Consider the following 17,011-nt stretch of genomic DNA (forward strand, 5'->3'; position numbering starts at 1 on the left):
CAATCTAATCCGATTAATAGTGATCAAGTTGGTAAAATTAACCCATATAGCATTTCTTGGGCTCCCGAGTGGCGCTCCCGTCTAAGGCACTGCATCTCACTCCAAGAGGTGTCACTACAGTTCCGGGTTCAAATCCAGGCTGTATCACATCCGGCCGTGATTTGGAGTCTCATAGGGCGGCACACAATTGGCCCAGCGTCGTCGTCCGGGTTTGGCCGTCATTGTAAATAATAATCGGTTCTTAACTGACTATGCCAAGTTTTATCTTGCAGAATATCATAATGGACCTGTAACTTTGACTTTCTCCACTTCTGCTCTTCAGATGTCAGATAGTGTTTCTTAAATAATGTGTTCAGTATTACCCTGTTGCTATGGGCAACAAGGTAGTAAAACACAGTGGTGATCACATAAAGCAACATCAACAATATATATTTAGGATATATCAGTAGAAAGCCCCTTGGTAATAACCAGGTTCATAGTATGGTTGTGGTTATGGGTGGGCCCAGTAGAAAGCCCCTTGGTAATAACCAGGTCCATAGTATGGTTGTGGTTATGGGTGGGCCCAGTAGAAAGCCCCTTGGTAATAACCAGGTCCATAGTATGGTTGTGGTTATGGGTGGGCCCAGTAGAAAGCCCCTTGGTAATAACCAAGTCCATAGTATGGTTGTGGTTATGGGTGGGCCCAGTAGAAAGCCCCTTGGTAATAACCAGGTTCATAGTATGGTTGCGGTTATGGGTGGGCCCAGTAGAAAGCCCCTTGGTAATAACCAGGTTCATAGTATGGTTGCGGTAATGGGTGGGCCCAGTAACAAGTTGGACAACGTTTATAGAGCTCAAAAGATTAATACATTCAATGGCCTTGGAGTTAGTCTCTTTGTCAACATGAATATTGAAGTTGCCAAACACAATGATTTTTTCATATTTCACAAGGACAATAGTTAAGAGAAATCATTGAAGAAAGTGGGTCAGTGCTTTGGTGGCCTATACAGGGTTATGGCCAGCACTGGTGGCTAACATTTAAACAGTATAGCATGATGCTCCCAGGGGAGGCTGTAATAAGAGCGGCACTACAGTCTGAAGTCAGTCATGTTTCAGTGAGAAACATGCAATCAACTTTGCGCTCAGTGATGAGGTCATTTACGAGACATAATTTACAAATGAAACATTTGTGTTTAGTGAGACAGCCAGACCAGAGGCAGTAGGGATGATCAGGGATGTTCTCTTGATAAGTGCATGGATTGGATCATTTTCCTGTCCTGCTAAGCATTCAAAATGTAACAAGTACCTTTCGGTGTCAGGGAAAATGTACACTATTTTCTTAAGGATTGTATTGAAGTAAAAGTTGTCAAAAATAGAAATACTATAGTACAGATACCCCCCCCCCCCAAAAAAAACTACTTTAGTACTTTAAAAGTATTTTTATTTAAGTACTTTACACCACTGACATTTTGTCTCTGAACACAATCCCAAATGCGTAAGTTTTTGGTGAATAAAATTCTCTGGTCATTATCAGTCAAATCAAATAGCTGCCGGAAACGGAAATAAAAACGACTACATTCTTTACACTGTTGTCTTAAACAATTTCTCTGAGTTGTTGGCGGTGACCAGGGTTACTTCTCCAGCCTTCATTGCTCATGTACAGAGAGAGATTATCACCCAGCAGAGTTTAAATGTCAACACAGTACATGGGTGTGCCAGGGTTTGCCACACTGAACCAGTTATGTCACATACTACTGCACACGCAAGGTTTACTTAGGTACATGGGAATCAAAATCAAATCCGTCCAGGAAATCATGTAAATATTTGATCAGAACAAGGCAGGAAAATGTCCTTGTCATTGGGACTTGGCAGGATATTCCTTAGTTGCTTAATAAAAGGTCATTGGGAAACAGTTCTTCCTTTTTCCATGACCCCATTGTTGTAAAGTGAGAGCATTCCCTGCCCCAGTGTAGGCGACATACCCAGTTTAACTGGTTTCTATTGTCTGGTGAAAGCAACTGAACACTCGGATTTCACAATAGGAAAATGAGCAGTGGGGGACAAACAACTCATTTCAATGTAAAGTAACAGTGCTTTTCTTTTAACTCAACAAAAAAAAGTCGAATGAGATTTGTACAATTCAATTCAGCGCAATCTTTTTAAAAGTGTTGTAATATTCACATTGTAATCAACCTTCAAAAAAACATCATAAATGTGATAAACACCGACAAAAATTCACAGCCTCAAAAACAAAACTGTATGGACGTTCTAAAAAGCCAGGGTCCCAGAACACGCGACAGTCTCGTGTTTAGATGCAAGTCTTCGGTCTTGTTGAGGTGTAAACATCACTCAATGATCATGATGCAGTGATGTAGTTCCAGCAAAGAATGAATCTGAAAGAGAATAGAATACAGCTAAATATGGAAGTATTTACCAAAACAAATGTTTATACACTTCAAGGTGTTTCAGAACATTTTAGCCTTCATTTAAACCATGAAGTCCTATCGAGATATGCAGTGCTTTTCAAGTGTGTTTGTTACAAAGTGGGCTTAAAATGAATTTAAATGTACATTTTGTTTGTCAACAATCTACACAAAATACTTGGTATTTTCAAAGTGGAAGAAAAATCAACACTTTAAAAAAAAATCACACATTTTATAACTAAAATATAGTTATTGCATAAGTTCTCAGCCCACTGAGTCAATACATGTTAGAATAAACTTTGTCAGCGATTACAGCTGGGAGTTTTCTTGGGTAAGTCTCTAAGAGTGATTACAGCTGGGAGTCTTCTTGGGTAAGTCTCTAAGAGTGATTACAGCTGGGAGTCTTCCTGGGTAAGTCTCAAAGAGCTTTACACACCTGGATTGTGCAATATTAGCCAATATTATTTTCATAATTCTTCAAGCTATGTCAAGATGTTGGGGATCATGACAGCAATGTTGAAGTCTTGCCATAGATTTTCAAGCAGATTTAAGTCAAAACTGTAACTTGGCCACTCAGGAACACTAACGGTCATCTTGGTTAGCAACTCCAGTGTAGATTTGGCCTTGTGTTGTAGGTTATTGTCCTGCTGAAAGGTGAATTCATCTCCCAGTGTCTAGTGTAAAGCTCCACCCCATTTCTTTGGTGTAAAGCGCCCCAGTATTTGCCGATGTCAAGCATACTCATACTATGATGCAACCACTACTTTGTTTGAAAATAAGGAGGCAGTTGCTCAGTGATATGTTGTGTTGGATTTGCTCCAAGCATTAAAAAATTACAGGAAAGACTGTTGTTTAATGCGAGAGGCAAAAGTAGTGTAGTGTACACCTGGCTTTATCAACAGCTGTAACAAGTTCTCCAGTGTAGGAAATCCTCACTGGTACCCTAGATTATAGAAAGACACAATTTATGTCCAGGGTGGATCCTCTGTCTTCAAAACGTTATGTTGTAATTACTACATTTTCACTCCATGCCCATTCTAGACCCACATCACCAGTCCACACCTCTATCACCGTATCTCTCTAAGCCCCAGAAGTAGAGGGTCACTTGGGCAGGAAGTCGTCCACCTACAGGTTGCCCACGTACCAGAAGTTCAGGCTGATAAACATGATGATGGTTCTGGAGAAGACCAAGAGGTCCCAGAAGCTGAAGGGAGCAAAGATGCCCAGGAAGAACAGAATGAGGCCTGTAGCGTCCAGGAAGATGGATGTGAAGAAGAGAAGGCAGCGACCCAGCTGAGTGTCGGTACAGGTGCTGAGTGTAGGTACAGGTAGAGGTGCTGAGTGTAGGTACAGGTGCTGAGTGTCGGTACAGGTGCTGAGTGTCGGTACAGGTGCTGAGTGTCGGTACAGGTGCTGAGTGTCGGTACAGGTGCTGAGTGTAGGTACAGGTGCTGAGTGTAGGTACAGGTGCTGAGTGTCGGTACAGGTGCTGAGTGTAGGTACAGGTGCTGAGTGTCGGTACAGGTGCTAGGAGGTGCTGAGTGTCGGTACAGGTGCTGAGTGTCGGTACAGGTGCTGAGTGTAGGTACAGGTGCTGAGTGTCGGTACAGGTGCTGTACAGGTGCTGAGTGTCGGTACAGGTGCTGAGTGTAGGTACAGGTGCTGAGTGTCGGTACAGGTGCTGAGTGTCGGTACAGGTGCTGAGTGTAGGTACAGGTGCTGAGTGTAGGTACAGGTGCTGAGTGTAGGTACAGGTGCTGAGTGTCGGTACAGGTGCTGAGTGTAGGTACAGGTGCTGAGTGTCGGTACAGGTGCTGAGTGTCGGTACAGGTGCTGAGTGTAGGTACAGGTGCTGAGTGTAGGTACAGGTGCTGAGTGTAGGTACAGGTGCTGAGTGTCGGTACAGGTGCTGAGTGTAGGTACAGGTGCTGAGTGTCGGTACAGGTAGAGGTGCTGAGTGTCGGTACAGGTGCTGAGTGTCGGTACAGGTGCTGAGTGTCGGTACAGGTGCTGAGTGTCGGTACAGGTGCTGAGTGTCGGTACAGGTGCTGAGTGTCGGTACAGGTGCTGAGTGTCTGTACAGGTGCTGAGTGTAGGTACAGGTGCTGAGTGTAGGTACAGGTGCTGAGTGTCGGTACAGGTGCTGAGTGTCGGTACAGGTGCTGAGTGTCTGTACAGGTGCTGAGTGTCGGTACAGGTGCTGAGTGTCGGTACAGGTGCTGAGTGTCAGTACAGGTAGAGGTGCTGAGTGTCAGTACAGGTAGAGGTGCTGAGTGTCAGTACAGGTAGAGGTGCTGAGTGTCGGTACAGGTGCTGAATGTCGGTACAGGTGCTGAGTGTCTGTACAGGTGCTGAGTGTCGGTACAGGTGCTGAGTGTCGGTACAGGTGCTGAGTGTCGGTACAGGTGCTGAGCGTCTGTACAGGTGCTGAGTGTCGGTACAGGTGCTGAGTGTCAGTACAGGTAGAGGTGCTGAGTGTCAGTACAGGTAGAGGTGCTGAGTGTCAGTACAGGTACAGGTGCTGAGTGTCGGTACAGGTGCTGAGTGTCTGTACAGGTGCTGAGTGTCTGTACAGGTGCTGAGTGTCGGTACAGGTGCTGAGGTCGGTACAGGTGCTGATTGTCGGTACAGGTGCTGAGTGTCGGTACAGGTGCTGAGTGTCTGTACAGGTGCTGAGTGTCTGTACAGGTGCTGAGTGTCGGTACAGGTGCTGAGTGTCGGTACAGGTGCTGAGTGTCGGTACAGGTGCTGAGTGTCGGTACAGGTGCTGAGGTCGGTACAGGTGCTGAGTGTCGGTACAGGTGCTGAGTGTCGGTACAGGTGCTTAGTGTCGGTACAGGTGCTGAGTGTCGGTACAGGTGCTGAGTGTCGGTACAGGTGCTGAATGTCGGTACAGGTGCTGAGTGTCGGTACAGGTGCTGAGTGTCTGTACAGGTGCTGAGTGTCTGTACAGGTGCTGAGTGTCTGTACAGGTGCTGAGTGTCGGTACAGGTGCTGAGTGTCGGTACAGGTGCTGAGTGTCGGTACAGGTGCTGAGTGTCGGTACAGGTGCTGAGTGTCGGTACAGGTGCTGAGAGGTGCTGAGTGTCGGTACAGGTGCTGAGTGTCGGTACAGGTGCTGAGTGTAGGTACAGGTGCTGAGTGTCGGTACAGGTGCTGAGTGTAGGTACAGGTGCTGAGTGTCGGTACAGGTGCTGAGTGTAGGTACAGGTGCTGAGTGTAGGTACAGGTGCTGAGTGTCGGTACAGGTGCTGAGTGTAGGTACAGGTACAAGGTGCTGAATGTAGGTACAGGTGCTGAGTGTAGGTACAGGTGCTGAGTGTCGGTACAGGTGCTGAATGTCGGTACAGGTGCTCGGTACAGGTGCTGAGTGTCGGTACAGGTGCTGAGTGTCTGTACAGGTGCTGAGTGTCTGTACAGGTGCTGAGTGTCGGTACAGGTGCTGAGTGTCGGTACAGGTGCTGAGTGTCGGTACAGGTGCTGAGTGTCGGTACAGGTGCTGAGTGTCGGTACAGGTGCTGAGTGTCGGTACAGGTGCTGAGTGTCGGTACAGGTGCTGAGTGTCGGTACAGGTGCTGAATGTAGGTACAGGTGCTGAGTGTCGGTACAGGTGCTGAGTGTAGGTACAGGTGCTGAGTGTCGGTACAGGTGCTGAGTGTAGGTACAGGTGCTGAGTGTAGGTACAGGTGCTGAGTGTCGGTACAGGTGCTGAGTGTAGGTACAGGTGCTGATGTGTCAGGTGCTGAGGTAGGTACAGGTGCTGAGTGTCGGTACAGGTGCTGAGTGTAGGTACAGGTGCTTAGTGTCGGTACAGGTGCTGAGTGTAGGTACAGGTGCTGAGTGTAGGTACAGGTGCTGAGTGTAGGTACAGGTGCTGAGTGTCGGTACAGGTGCAGAGTGTAGGTACAGGTGCTGAGTGTAGGTACAGGTGCTGAATGTAGGTACAGGTGCTGAGTGTGGGTACAGGTGCTGAGTGTCGGTACAGGTGCTGAGTGTCAGGTACAGGTGCTGAGTGTAGGTACAGGTGCTGAGTGTAGGTACAGGTGCTGAGTGTAGGTACAGGTGCTGAGTGTAGGTACAGGTGCTGAGTGTAGGTACAGGTGCTGAGTGTAGGTACAGGGTGCTGAGTGTCGGTACAGGTGCTGAGTGTCGGTACAGGTACAGGTACTGAGTGTAGGTACAGGTGCTGAGTGTAGGTACAGGTTCTGAGTGTAGGTACAGGTTTTGAGTGTAGGTACAGGTGCTGAGTGTCAGGTACAGGTGCTGAGTGTAGGTACAGGTGCTGAGTGTAGGTACAGGTACAGGTGCTGAGTGTAGGTACAGGTGCTCAGTGTAGGTACAGGTACTGAGTGTTGGTACAGGTACTGAGTGTTGGTACAGGTACAGGTGCTGAGTGTAGGTACAGGTACAGGTGCTGAGTGTTGGTACAGGTGCTGAGTGTAGGTACAGGTACAGGTGCTGAGTGTAGGTACAGGTACAGGTGCTGAGTGTAGGTACAGGTGCTGAGTGTTGTACAGGTACAGGTGCTGAGTGTAGGTACAGGTACAGGTGCTGAGTCTTGGTACAGGTACAGGTACAGGTGCTGAGTGTTGGTACAGGTGCTGAATGTCGGTACAGGTGCTGAGTGTCTGTACAGGTGCTGAGTGTCTGTACAGGTGCTGATAGTTGGTACAGGTGCAGAGTGTCGGTACAGGTGCTGAATGTCGGTACAGGTGCTGAGTGTAGGTACAGGTACAGGTGCTGAGTGTAGGTACAGGTGCTGAGTGTAGGTACAGGTACTGAGTGTAGGTACAGGTGCTGAGTGTAGGTACAGGTGCTGAGTGTAGGTACAGGTACTGAGTGTAGGTACAGGTACAATTGCTGAGTGTCGGTACAGGTGCTGAGTGTCGGTACAGGTACTGAGTGTAGGTACAGGTACTGAGTGTAGGTACAGGTACTGAGTGTAGGTACAGGTACTGAGTGTAGGTACAGGTTCTGAGTGTAGGTACAGGTTCTGAGTGTAGGTATAGGTGCTGAGTGTAGGTACAGGTACAGGTGCTGAGCGTAGGTACAGGTGCTGAGTGTAGGTACAGGTACAGGTGCTGAGTGTAGGTACAGGTGCTAGTGTAGGTGCTGAGTGTGTAGGTACAGGTACAAGTGCTGAGTGTAGGTAGAGGTACAGGTGCTGAGTGTAGGTACAGGTACTGAGTGTTGGTACAGGCAGGTACAAGTGCTGAGTGTAGGTACAGGTACAGGTGCTGAGTCTTGGTACAGGTACAGGTACTGAGTGTTGGTACAGGTACAGGTGCTGAATGTCGGTACAGGTGCTGACAGGTACAGGTGCTGAGTGTAGGTACAGGTACAGGTGCTGAGTGTAGGTACAGGTAGTGTCGGTACAGGTGCTGAGTGTCTGTACAGGTGCTGAGTGTCTGTACAGGTGCTGAGTGTAGGTAGAGGTGCTGAGTGTAGGTAGAGGTGCTTAGTGTCTGTACAGGTGCTGAGTGTAGGTACAGGTGCTGAGTGTCTGTACAGGTGTGAGTGTCTGTACAGGTGCTGAGTGTGGTACAGGTGCTGAGTGTGTACAGGTAGAGGTGCTGAGTGTCAGTACAGGTACAGGTGCTGAGTGTCAGGTACAGGTACAGGTGCTGAGTGTCGGTACAGGTGCTGAGTGTCGGTACAGGTGCTGAGTGTCTGTACAGGTGCTGAGTGTAGGTACAGGTGCTGAGTGTCGGTACAGGTGCTGAGTGTCGGTACAGGTGCTGAGTGTCGGTACAGGTGCTGAGTGTCTGTACAGGTGCTGAGTGTCTGTACAGGTGCTGAGTGTCGGTACAGGTGCTGAGTGTCTGTACAGGTGCTGAGTGTCTGTACAGGTGCTGAGTGTTGGTACAGGTGCAGAGTGTCGGTACAGGTGCTGAATGTCGGTACAGGTGCTGAGTGTAGGTACAGGTACAGGTGCTGAGTGTAGGTACAGGTGCTGAGTGTAGGTACAGGTGCTGAGTGTAGGTACAGGTACTGAGTGTAGGTACAGGTACAATTGCTGAGTGTCGGTACAGGTGCTGAGTGTCGGTACAGGTACTGAGTGTAGGTACAGGTACTGAGTGTAGGTACAGGTACTGAGTGTAGGTACAGGTACTGAGTGTAGGTACAGGTTCTGAGTGTAGGTACAGGTTCTGAGTGTAGGTATAGGTGCTGAGTGTAGGTACAGGTACAGGTGCTGAGCGTAGGTACAGGTGCTGAGTGTAGGTACAGGTACAGGTGCTGAGTGTAGGTACAGGTGCTCAGTGTAGGTACAGGTACTGAGTGTTGGTACAGGTACTGAGTGTTGGTACAGGTACAAGTGCTGAGTGTAGGTACAGGTACAGGTGCTGAGTGTAGGTACAGGTACTGAGTGTTGGTACAGGTACAGGTACAAGTGCTGAGTGTAGGTACAGGTACAGGTGCTGAGTGGTACAGGTACAGGTACTGAGTGTTGGTACAGGTACAGGTACAGGTGCTGAGTGTAGGTACAGGTGCTGAGTGTAGGTAGGTGCAGGTACAGGTGCTAGGTACAGGTGCAGAGTGTCGGTACAGGTGCTGAGTGTCTGTACAGGTGCTGAGTGTCTGTACAGGTGCTGAGTGTAGGTAGAGGTGCTGAGTGTAGGTAGAGGTGCTGAGTGTAGGTAGAGGTGCTTAGTGTCTGTACAGGTGCTGAGTGTAGGTACAGGTGCTGAGTGTCGGTACAGGTGCTGAGTGTCTGTACAGGTGCTGAGTGTACAGTGTGTCAGTACAGGTAGAGGTGCTGAGTGTGTACAGGTAGAGGTGCTGTCGGTACAGGTAGAGGTGCTGAGTGTCGGTACAGGTGCTGAGTGTCGGTACAGGTGCTGAGTGTCTGTACAGGTGCTGAGTGTCGGTACAGGTGCTGAGTGTCGGTACAGGTGCTGAGTGTCGGTACAGGTGCTGAGTGTGGTACAGGTGCTGAGTGTCGGTACAGGTGCTGAGTGTCGGTACAGGTGCTGAGTGTAGGTACAGGTGCTGTGTCTGTACAGGTGCTGAGTGTCTGTACAGGTGCTGAGTGTAGGTACAGGTGCTGAGTGTCAGGTACAGGTGCTGAGTGTCGGTACAGGTGCTGAGTGTCGGTACAGGTGCTGAGTGTCGGTACAGGTGCTGAGTGTGCAGGTGCTGAGTGTCGGTACAGGTGCTGAGGTCGGTATAGGTGCTGAGTGTCGGTACAGGTGCTGAGTGTCGGTACAGGTGCTGAGTGTCGGTACAGGTGCTGAGTGTAGGTACAGGTGCTGAGTGTCGGTACAGGTGCTGAGTGTCGGTACAGGTGCTGAGTGTAGGTACAGGTGCTGGTGTCGGTACAGGTGCTGAGTGTAGGTACAGGTGCTGAGTGTAGGTACAGGTGCTGAGTGTCGGTACAGGTGCTGAGTGTCGGTACAGGTGCTGAGTGTCGGTACAGGTGCTGAGTGTCGGTACAGGTGCTGAGTGTGTACAGGTGCTTGAGTGTGGTACAGGTGCTGAGTGTCGGTACAGGTACAGGTACAGGTGCTGAATGTAGGTACAGGCTGAGTGTCGGTACAGGTGCTGAGTGTAGGTACAGGTGCTGAGTGTCGGTAGGTGCAGGTACAGGTGCTGAGTGTAGGTACAGGTGCTGAGTGTCGGTACAGGTGCTGAATGTAGGTACAGGTGCTGGAGTGTAGGTACAGGTGCTGAGTGTAGGTACAGGTGCTGAGTGTAGGTACAGGTGCTTAGTGTCGGTACAGGTGCTGAGTGTAGGTACAGGTGCTGAGTGTAGGTACAGGTGCTTAGTGTAGGTACAGGTGCTTAGTGTCGGTACAGGTGCTTAGTGTAGGTACAGGTGCTTAGTGTAGGTACAGGTGCTGAATGTAGGTACAGGTGCTGAGTGTAGGTACAGGTGCTGAATGTAGGTACAGGTGCTGAGTGTAGGTACAGGTACAGGTGCTGAGTGTAGGTACAGGTGCTGAGTGTAGGTACAGGTACTGAGTGTAGGTACAGGTGCTGAGTGTAGGTACAGGTGCTGAGTGTAGGTACAGGTACTGAGTGTAGGTACAGGTGCTGAGTGTCGGTACAGGTGCTGAGTGTCGGTACAGGTACTGAGTGTAGGTACAGGTACTGAGTGTAGGTACAGGTACTGAGTGTAGGTACAGGTTCTGAGTGTAGGTACAGGTTCTGAGTGTAGGTATAGGTGCTGAGTGTAGGTACAGGTACAGGTGCTGAGCGTAGGTACAGGTGCTGAGTGTAGGTACAGGTACAGGTGCTGAGTGTAGGTACAGGTGCTCAGTGTAGGTACAGGTACTGAGTGTTGGTACAGGTACAGGTGCTGAGTGTTGGTACAGGTACAGGTGCTGAGTGTAGGTACAGGTACAGGTGCTGAGTGTTGGTACAGGTAGAAGTGCTGAGTGTAGGTACAGGTACAGGTGCTGAGTGTAGGTACAGGTACAGGTGCTGAGTGTAGGTACAGGTACTGAGTGTTGGTACAGGTACAGGTACAAGTGCTGAGTGTAGGTACAGGTACAGGTGCTGAGTCTTGGTACAGGTACAGGTACAGGTGCTGAGTGTTGGTACAGGTGCTGAAGGTACAGGTGCTGAGTGTCTGTACAGGTGCTGAGTGTCTGTACAGGTGCTGAGTGTTGGTACAGGTGCAGAGTGTAGGTACAGGTACAGGTGCTGAATGTCGGTACAGGTGCTGAGTGTAGGTACAGGTACAGGTGCTGAGTGTAGGTACAGGTGCTGAGTGTAGGTACAGGTACTGAGTGTAGGTACAGGTGCTGAGTGTAGGTACAGGTGCTGAGTGTAGGTACAGGTACTGAGTGTAGGTACAGGTACAATTGCTGAGTGTCGGTACAGGTGCTGAGTGTCGGTACAGGTACTGAGTGTAGGTACAGGTACTGAGTGTAGGTACAGGTACTGAGTGTAGGTACAGGTTCTGAGTGTAGGTACAGGTTCTGAGTGTAGGTATAGGTGCTGAGTGTAGGTACAGGTACAGGTGCTGAGCGTAGGTACAGGTGCTGAGTGTAGGTACAGGTACAGGTGCTGAGTGTAGGTACAGGTGCTCAGTGTAGGTACAGGTACTGAGTGTTGGTACAGGTACTGAGTGTTGGTACAGGTACAAGTGCTGAGTGTAGGTACAGGTACAGGTGCTGAGTGTAGGTACAGGTACTGAGTGTTGGTACAGGTACAGGTACAAGTGCTGAGTGTAGGTACAGGTACAGGTGCTGAGTCTTGGTACAGGTACAGGTACAGGTGCTGAGTGTTGGTACAGGTACAGGTGCTGAATGTCGGTACAGGTGCTGAGTGTAGGTACAGGTGCTGAGTGTAGGTAGAGGTGCTTAGTGTCTGTACAGGTGCTGAGTGTAGGTACAGGTGCAGAGTGTCGGTACAGGTGCTGAGTGTCTGTACAGGTGCTGAGTGTCTGTACAGGTGCTGAGTGTAGGTAGAGGTGCTGAGTGTAGGTAGAGGTGCTTAGTGTCTGTACAGGTGCTGAGTGTAGGTACAGGTGCTGAGTGTCTGTACAGGTGCAGTGTCTGTACAGGTGCTGAGTGTAGGTACAGGTGCAGGTGCTGAGTGTCAGTACAGGTAGAGGTGCTGAGTGTCAGTACAGGTAGAGGTGCTGAGTGTCGGTACAGGTGCTGAGTGTCGGTACAGGTGCTGAGTGTCTGTACAGGTGCTGAGTGTAGGTACAGGTGCTGAGTGTCGGTACAGGTGCTGAGTGTCGGTACAGGTGCTGAGTGTAGGTACAGGTGCTGAGTGTAGGTACAGGTGCTGAGTGTCGGTACAGGTGCTGAGTGTCTGTACAGGTGCTGAGTGTCGGTACAGGTGCTGAGTGTCGGTACAGGTGCTGAGTGTCTGTACAGGTGCTGAGTGTCTGTACAGGTGCTGAGTGTCTGTACAGGTGCTGAGTGTCTGTACAGGTGCTGAGTGTCGGTACAGGTGCTGAGTGTCAGTACAGGTGCTGAGGTACAGGTGCTGAGTGTCGGTACAGGTGCTGAGTGTCGGTACAGGTGCTGAGTGTCGGTACAGGTGCTGAGTGTCGGTACAGGGTACAGGTGCTGAGTGTCGGTACAGGTGCTGAGTGTCGGTACAGGTGCTGAGGCACAGGTGCTGAGTGTCGGTACAGGTGCTGAGTGTCTGTACAGGTGCTGAGTGTCTGTACAGGTGCTGAGTGTCGGTACAGGTGCTGAGTGTCGGTACAGGTGCTGAGGTCGGTACAGGTGCTGAGTGTCGGTACAGGTGCTGAGTGTAGGTACAGGTGCTGAGTGTCTGTACAGGTGCTGAGTGTCTGTACAGGTGCTGAGTGTCAGGTACAGGTGCTAGGTACAGGTACAGGTGCTGAGTGTAGGTACAGGTGCTGAGTGTAGGTACAGGTGCTGAGTGTCGGTACAGGTGCTGAGTGTCTGTACAGGTGCTGAGTGTCGGTACAGGTGCTGAGTGTCGGTACAGGTGCTGAGTGTCGGTACAGGTGCTGAGTGTCGGTACAGGTGCTGAGTGTCGGTACAGGTGCTGAGTGTCGGTACAGGTGCTGAGTGTACAGGTGCTGAGTGTCGGTACAGGTGCTGAGTGTCGGTACAGGTGCTGAGTGTCGGTACAGGTGCTGAATGTAGGTACAGGTGCTGAGTGTAGGTACAGGTGCTGAGTGTGTAGGTACAGGTGCTGAGTGTTACAGGTGCTGACAGGTACAGGTGCTGAGTGTAGGTACAGGTGCTGAGTGTGCAGGTGCTGAGTGTAGGTACAGGTACAGGTGCTGAGTGTCGGTACAGGTGCTGAACAGGTACAGGTGCTGAGTGTAGGTACAGGTACAGGTACAGGTGCTGAGTGTAGGTACAGGTGCTGAGTGTTGGTACAGGTGGTGTAGGTACAGGTGCTGAGTGTAGGTACATGTACAGGTGCTGAGTGTGGTACAGGTGCTTACAGGTACAGGTGCTGAGTGTACAGGTGCTGAATGTAGGTACAGGTGCTGAGTGTAGGTACAGGTACAATTGCTGAGTGTCGGTACAGGTGCTGAGTGTAGGTACAGGTACAGGTGCTGAGTGTAGGTACAGGTGCTGAGTGTAGGTACAGGTACTGAGTGTAGGTACAGGTGCTGAGTGTAGGTACAGGTGCTGAGTGTAGGTACAGGTGCTGAGTGTAGGTACAGGTGCTGAGTGTAGGTACAGGTGCTGAGTGTAGGTACAGGTACTGAGTGTAGGTACAGGTACTGAGTGTAGGTACAGGTACTGAGTGTAGGTACAGGTTCTGAGTGTAGGTACAGGTTCTGAGTGTAGGTATAGGTGCTGAGTGTAGGTACAGGTACAGGTGCTGAGCGTAGGTACAGGTGCTGAGTGTAGGTACAGGTACAGGTGCTGAGTGTAGGTACAGGTGCTCAGTGTAGGTACAGGTACTGAGTGTTGGTACAGGTACAGGTGCTGAGTGTTGGTACAGGTACAGGTGCTGAGTGTAGGTACAGGTACAGGTGCTGAGTGTTGGTACAGGTAGAAGTGCTGAGTGTAGGTACAGGTACAGGTGCTGAGTGTAGGTACAGGTACAGGTGCTGAGTGTAGGTACAGGTACTGAGTGTTGGTACAGGTACAGGTACAAGTGCTGAGTGTAGGTACAGGTACAGGTGCTGAGTCTTGGTACAGGTACAGGTACAGGTGCTGAGTGTTGGTACAGGTGCTGAATGTCGGTACAGGTGCTGAGTGTCTGTACAGGTGCTGAGTGTCTGTACAGGTGCTGAGTGTTGGTACAGGTGCAGAGTGTCGGTACAGGTGCTGAATGTCGGTACAGGTGCTGAGTGTAGGTACAGGTACAGGTGCTGAGTGTAGGTACAGGTGCTGAGTGTAGGTGCAGGTACTGAGTGTAGGTACAGGTGCTGAGTGTAGGTACAGGTGCTGAGTGTAGGTACAGGTACTGAGTGTAGGTACAGGTACAATTGCTGAGTGTCGGTACAGGTGCTGAGTGTCGGTACAGGTACTGAGTGTAGGTACAGGTACTGAGTGTAGGTACAGGTACTGAGTGTAGGTACAGGTACTGAGTGTAGGTACAGGTTCTGAGTGTAGGTACAGGTTCTGAGTGTAGGTATAGGTGCTGAGTGTAGGTACAGGTACAGGTGCTGAGCGTAGGTACAGGTGCTGAGTGTAGGTACAGGTACAGGTGCTGAGTGTAGGTACAGGTGCTCAGTGTAGGTACAGGTACTGAGTGTTGGTACAGGTACTGAGTGTTGGTACAGGTACAAGTGCTGAGTGTAGGTACAGGTACAGGTGCTGAGTGTAGGTACAGGTACTGAGTGTTGGTACAGGTACAGGTACAAGTGCTGAGTGTAGGTACAGGTACAGGTGCTGAGTCTTGGTACAGGTACAGGTACAGGTGCTGAGTGTTGGTACAGGTACAGGTGCTGAATGTCGGTACAGGTGCTGAGTGTAGGTACAGGTGCTGAGTGTAGGTAGAGGTGCTGAGTGTAGGTACAGGTGCAGAGTGTCGGTACAGGTGCTGAGTGTCTGTACAGGTGCTGAGTGTCTGTACAGGTGCTGAGTGTAGGTAGAGGTGCTGAGTGTAGGTAGAGGTGCTTAGTGTCTGTACAGGTGCTGAGTGTAGGTACCCAATTTGTAAGTCGCTCTGGATAAGAGCGGCTGCTAAATGACTTAAATGTAAATGTACAGGTGCTGAGTGTCTGTACAGGTGCTGAGTGTCTGTACAGGTGCTGAGTGTCGGTACAGGTGCTGAGTGTCAGTACAGGTAGAGGTGCTGAGTGTCAGTACAGGTAGAGGTGCTGAGTGTCAGTACAGGTAGAGGTGCTGAGTGTCGGTACAGGTGCTGAGTGCTGTACAGGTGCTGAGTGTCTGTACAGGTGCTGAGTGTCGGTACAGGTGCTGAGTGTCGGTACAGGTGCTGAGTGTCGGTACAGGTGCTGAGTGTCGGTACAGGTGCTGAGTGTCAGGTACAGGTGCTGAGTGTCGGTACAGGTGCTGAGTGTCGGTACAGGTGCTGAGTGTCGGTACAGGTGCTGAGTCGGTACAGGTGCTGAGTGTCTGTACAGGTGCTGAGTGTCTGTACAGGTGCTGAGTGTCTGTACAGGTGCTGAGTGTCGGTACAGGTGCTGAGGTCGGTACAGGTGCTGAGTGTCGGTACAGTGCTGAGTGTCGGTACAGGTGCTGAGTGTCGGTACAGGTGCTGAGTGTCGGTACAGGTGCTGAGTGTCGGTACAGGTGCTGAGTGTCTGTACAGGTGCTGAGTGTCGGTACAGGTGCTGAGTGTCGGTACAGGTGCTGAGTGTCTGTACAGGTGCTGAGTGTCTGTACAGGTGCTGAGTGTCTGTACAGGTGCTGAGTGTCGGTACAGGTGCTGAGTGTCGGTACAGGTGCTGAGTGTCTGTACAGGTGCTGAGTGTCGGTACAGGTGCTGAGTGTCGGTACAGGTGCTGAGGTCGGTACAGGTGCTGAGTGTAGGTACAGGTGCTGAGGTACAGGTGCGGTACAGGTGCTGAGTGTCAGGTACAGGTGTAGAGTGCTGAGGTGCTGAGTACAGGTACAGGTGCTGAGTGTCGGTACAGGTGCTGAGTGTAGGTACAGGTGCTGAGTGTCGGTACAGGTGCTGAGTGTAGGTACAGGTGCTGAGTGTAGGTACAGGTGCTGAATGTAGGTACAGGTGCTGAGTGTAGGTACAGGTACTGCTGAGTACAGGTGCTGAGTGTAGGTACAGGTACAGGTGCTGAGTGTAGGTACAGGTGCTGAGTGTAGGTACAGGTACTGAGTGTAGGTACAGGTGCTGAGTGCAGGTACAGGTGCTGAGTGTAGGTACAGGTACTGAGTGCTACAGGTGCTGAGTGTCAGGTACAGGTGCTGAGTGTCGGTACAGGTACTGAGTGTAGGTACAGGTACTGAGTGTAGGTACAGGTACTGAGTGTAGGTACAGGTTCTGAGTGTTGGTACAGGTTCTGAGTGTAGGTACAGGTGCTGAGTGTAGGTACAGGTACAGGTGCTGAGCGTAGGTACAGGTGCTGAGTGTAGGTACAGGTACAGGTGCTGAGTGTAGGTACAGGTGCACAGTGTAGGTACAGGTACTGAGTGTTGGTACAGGTACAGGTGCTGAGTGTTGGTACAGGTACAGGTGCTGAGTGTAGGTACAGGTACAGGTGCTGAGTGTTGGTACAGGTAGAAGTGCTGAGTGTAGGTACAGGTACAGGTGCTGAGTGTAGGTACAGGTACAGGTGCTGAGTGTAGGTACAGGTACTGAGTGTTGGTACAGGTACAGGTACAAGTGCTGAGTGTAGGTACAGGTACAGGTGCTGAGTCTTGGTACAGGTACAGGTACAGGTGCTGAGTGTTGGTACAGGTGCTGAATGTCGGTACAGGTGCTGAGTGTCTGTACAGGTGCTGAGTGTCTGTACAGGTGCTGAGTGTTGGTACAGGTGCAGAGTGTCGGTACAGGTGCTGAATGTCGGTACAGGTGCTGAGTGTAGGTACAGGTACAGGTGCTGAGTGTAGGTACAGGTGCTGAGTGTAGGTACAGGTACTGAGTGTAGGTACAGGTGCTGAGTGTAGGTACAGGTGCTGAGTGTAGGTACAGGTACTGAGTGTAGGTACAGGTACAATTGCTGAGTGTCGGTACAGGTGCTGAGTGTCGGTACAGGTACTGAGTGTAGGTACAGGTACTGA

At 50.4% G+C, this 17,011-nt stretch overlaps 1 long non-coding RNA gene across 1 annotated transcript; it reads left to right on the top strand.

Moving 5' to 3' along the window:
• Nucleotides 1–2,799: 2,799 nt before the first annotated feature.
• LOC127915059 (uncharacterized) lies at nucleotides 2,800–15,681 on the top strand. Its single transcript, XR_008090073.1, has 4 exons — nucleotides 2,800–3,825; nucleotides 4,246–4,361; nucleotides 9,564–9,630; nucleotides 15,582–15,681. It is a non-coding gene; the product is annotated as an uncharacterized LOC127915059 (long non-coding RNA).
• Nucleotides 15,682–17,011: the final 1,330 nt, after the last annotated feature.

Source organism: Oncorhynchus keta, chromosome 3 (assembly GCF_023373465.1).
Source record: "Oncorhynchus keta strain PuntledgeMale-10-30-2019 chromosome 3, Oket_V2, whole genome shotgun sequence".
NCBI classification, from domain to species: domain Eukaryota; kingdom Metazoa; phylum Chordata; class Actinopteri; order Salmoniformes; family Salmonidae; genus Oncorhynchus; species Oncorhynchus keta.